General features: G+C 40.8%; 1 long non-coding RNA gene across 1 annotated transcript; it reads right to left on the reverse strand.

Annotated features, from left to right (window-relative positions):
• Positions 1–1,965: 1,965 nt before the first annotated feature.
• On the reverse strand, positions 1,966–3,958 carry LOC130242816 (uncharacterized). The gene is made up of 3 exons (XR_008839093.1): positions 3,751–3,958; positions 2,487–2,517; positions 1,966–2,388 (listed from the first exon to the last, which is right to left on the reverse strand). It is a non-coding gene; the product is annotated as an uncharacterized LOC130242816 (long non-coding RNA).
• Positions 3,959–4,607: the final 649 nt, after the last annotated feature.

Below are 4,607 nucleotides of genomic sequence, written 5' to 3' on the forward strand. Positions count from 1 at the left end.
CAGTATGGTTCGGTACGCTTTTATGGCCTTTTCCACTGTCAAAAAGAACCTAAAAGCGAACTGTACCGTACTACTTTTTGGGTACCCTTTGCAAAGGGTACCTTGCCTGGCAAAAGAGTACCAAAAAGTGGAGCTAGATGCGCAGCTGAACGCTATTGGTTTACAGAGATTCGTCACTTGCTCATGCAACTAGCCAGAATGAAAACAAACAAACTGCCATGTTTTATAACACAGCCAAGACATTTCATCGTAATAATAACGTGTGTGTGATTATTGACACCCGATCCTGTCAGAAATGAACAAAATGAGTAAATCTTGAAAAAAATAAGGAGAAGCTGGAAAAAACAAAGGAGCAAATGTTTTTTCAGCAAACATGAACAAACTGCCATGTTTAACTATTATCACCACCTATCATCACTATTATGAACTCGGAATGACGGAATTACTCTCTAACAGAGGTTACATGTGCTGGTGAAGATTAAAGATGAAATGTTTGCACTGACTGTGGGCTATATGTTGTGTGTTGTTTGAACTCAAATAAGGACTAAATATATGCTGTGTGTAGTTTTTCTGTAATTGGTGACATATTAGAGACTTTATGGGTCTGTTTGTGTTTGTATGTGTGTATGCATTTATTTATATATTTTATGTATCTGCAGACGTTACAGTAGGCTATTTAGCATCATTGATCTGAAGTTATAATCAAATCATGTTCATAGAAACATTAGTAATGAACATTTATACACAAGTATATATGTGTACTGTATAAAGCATCTGTTTTGTGTGAAGTGCTTCTCGTATGATATGTAAATGAACCCTTGGTACCTTTTAGGCAGTGGAAACTGCCTAAAAAAAAAAGAAACTCGACACAGAGAAACATAAACTCCCACTGCCAGCTAGCGTTTCAGAAGTGTTATTGCATAGCAACACAAACAGAACCGGAAGTATTGATGCACAACTACACACAAGGTATGCACCAGTGTGTCCACGTCAGGGCGCTGGCTATCCAAGATCTATCCAAGGATCTATCCATAGATCTGGATGCAGTTGCCAGATAAGTTCCTTCATTTATGGAATTTGCCAGAGAAGGGTTGTCCGTCCAAAGAAGAGAGATAATCTGCACAAGAGTAAGTTTGCTTCTTGTTTTTTTTTTTTTTTTGACCTGAAACCTCAATTATCTGAGGTGCTGGAAAACCACATCCGTATTAACTAACAGCTGCTCCCAGGACTGAATTAGCCAGTCATGGAGTTAGTTGAGGATTTGTGTGGCTCTCAGAGGAGACAGAGCACCCTCTATGCACTTTGTGAAGACACACAAAGACAGGGCAAGCCCAAAGGGTAAGACTTTGTACCCCCATGCCTGACCTTTGCATGCAAACCCTTGGAACAGTCTGTGTCTAGATAAAATTGAAATGTAGAATTATGTATCCTTCAGGTCTATAGCTGCAAAGCAATCCTAAGGATGGTCACATCCAAGAATGGGTATCTGTATGAAAATTTGGAATCCTGTGTAAGCAGGAGTGTAAAAGATGCTACATGAAAAAGAACAAGAATGTGTCCCAAACCAGTCTCTCATGCAATGCACAGAGCAAGACAATTGTTGCACCACACTCAAGATCTTACCAACTTAGCCATCTTCTCTAAGTGTATTAAAGAGTATAGCTCTGTTCCCATTCACAGTCCCAGGCGGACCCCAGAACTGTGCAAATTCCCACAACAAAGGTGATGGTAGCATGCTCTGGCTTTGTAACAGACAGTTTTACCATTTCCTGCTCCTTCCCATGTGCTAGCATTCCCTGAATAGTAGCCGCAGCTCCATTCAATTGCAGATGAATGACACCGTTGGTCCTGCTCATCTTCTTCAGCATCAATGTAAAAAAGTTGCTGGCAGTTAGCCATCGGGAAGAAGGAGGCGGAGAACCAACAAACATTTAAATACTCACTCCCTCACTCACTCACTTTCCTTCGGGATTATTCCTTGATCCATCAGGGGTTGCCACAGTGGAATGAACTACCATTTACATGTTTTAGGCAGCGCCTTTACAAGCACTGGGAAATCCCTATACACTCTCTCATTCACACACATTCATTCACTATGGCCATTTTAGTTTATTCAATTAATCTATACCGCTTGTCTTTGGACTGTGGGGGAAACCGGAGCACCCGGAGGAAACCCACGTGGACACATGGAGAACATGCAAACTCCACACAGAAATTCATCCTCGAACCAGTGTCCCAGGCCTGGTCATCTATCGTCTTCCTTTGTCATCACACCTCCTTTATCCACCCATCCCCTAGTGGGTCTTGAGACCAGTGTGGCCCACAGGTAATGTTCATCAGCCCTCAAATCACCAGCCTGCGGCATTCCCACGGCTCTCGACCACCCCCCTACGACAGTAGTAATTACATCGTAAGTGACATCCTTAGAATTATTACACTTTTTAGACTAAAATACATTTTTTTGCCTTTATGTATAAGGCCCTTACCTGTGGAAATTCCAGGTTCAGTCTTAAAAATCTGTCGGTGGAAATCCGCATCCATAAGAATGTATTGCTCAGAGTAGAGAAAACAAATGTAACAATGAAGTAGATGCTGTAATATAAATAAAAGAAGTAATGTAATGTAGTTTGCCTTGTTTTGGTATACACAGGATGTGTAAACCACAGGTTTTACAATCTGACTAACAATTTATATGTTGTATTTACAAAATAAAGTATTTGGTAGAGCCATTGAATGCATAATGTGACTGGTTACACATTGTTTACTTAATCTGTTCCCACAGGATCAAATTATTGAGAACGCTGAACAGCTCTGACCTTTCTACTATAATCCAAGTGGTTTAAATGTAGGAACAGTATGTTTGTTAAAAGTTTGAAAGAAATCAATGTGGAGAACAATAATTAGTTTTTACATTGAAAATTGTTTTTTTTGTGTGTGTGTTTTATGAAATAAAAAGGTTAACTTATTTTGCTTATTTGTTTCATTTATCTGGGAAACGGTGGCTCAGTTGTTAGCACTGTTGCCTCACACTAAAAAGGTTGCTGGTTTGAGTCCTGGCTAGGTCAGTTGGCATTTCTGTGTGGAGTTTGTATGTTCTCCTCGTGTTGGCATGGGTTTCCTCCGGGTGCTCCGGTTTCCCCCAGAGTCCAAAGACATCAATGACTGTGTAAAACACATGCTGAATAAGTTGGCATTTCATTCCCTGTGGCGACCCTTGATGAATAAAGGAACTAAGTCGAAGGACAATGAATAAATGAATGAATGAATGTTACATTTGTTTGGTATCCATAGCTTTAAGATCATTCATTCATTCATTTTCTTTTCGGCTTAGTCCCTTTAGCGGAAAGAAACGCCAACTTATCCAGCACATGATTTTACGCAGCGGATGCCCTTCCAGCTGCAACCCATCTCTGGGAAATATCCATACACACTCACTCACACTCATACACTACGGACAATTTAGCCTAGCCAATTCACCTGTACCGCATGTCTTTGGCACCCGGAGGAAACCCACACGAACGCAGGGAGAACATGCAAACTCCACACAGAAATGCCAACTGACCTAGCCGAGGCTCAAACCAGCGACCTTCTTGCTGTGAGGCGACAGCACTACCTACTGCACCACTGCGTTGCACGGCTACAAGATCATCTTAATTCAAATGTTTTTATGTGTTTGGATAAAAAAGTACAAACATTTTTATTCGTGATTGACAAATGAATTACTTTAAAATGAAACGAAACTGTACTCACCTCAACTTTCTAGGATTAAATCACATCCACTGACCCCTCGGATATTTTAATTTTGCTCAGGATGAATTGTAAACTAACACTGCTAGGTCAGCCGTGCGTGTCCAGTAAAATCTGTCACAACACTCTGTTCATCAGAAAGCGGGTTTACAAATGGAAAATGGAAACAGGACAGCCCTCGTACCCATTTCCACCAGTCTGAAGGTCAAAGCAAAAGCTGGAACAGAAAGCAAAAGGCAGAATGAAAGCAAAATGTTTTGATGTATTGTTTTATGTATGTATGAGGGAGCTCAGAGGAGAGCAGGGCAGAAAAATCAATAGCAGCATAAAACTGATTTAGTGCGTGTCATAAAACATAAGTAAGTGTTCCGAGATGGAGTAAAGCAAAGTCTCAATTTAATCTACACAAAAGCTGCACTGTACTGATGAACTGATACGTTAGAGAGAGAGTCGGAGAGAGAGAGGCACAATAAAATCTATAGACAGACACATAATTGTCATATTAAGACTTTCGCCGTGTGCTGTCAGGGGTTGCTAGTGCTCATTTATCATCTGGCTAATGGCCAGGGGAATCAAATCACAATTAAAATGTGCTCAATATTGTCCCTGAGATGTTTGGCAAGCCTTCTTTTTTTCTTTTCTTTTTTTTTATCGATACCCCGCCCCATAAATCAGAAATGTTGTGACGCATGTAATGGTTTATGGGGAATGGATTATGGTTTTATGGAGCTAATGCCGCAGAACCACTCATTTACACAGATCAGCAGTGGGCCACATCAGGCTTTTCTCGCTTGCATGCTCTTAGCTGTATGCGCCACACACATTTATCTGCTGTGGAGCTGTTCCTGTATGCTGCCTAA

This window comes from Danio aesculapii, chromosome 16, assembly GCF_903798145.1.
Source record: "Danio aesculapii chromosome 16, fDanAes4.1, whole genome shotgun sequence".
NCBI lineage: Eukaryota > Metazoa > Chordata > Actinopteri > Cypriniformes > Danionidae > Danio > Danio aesculapii.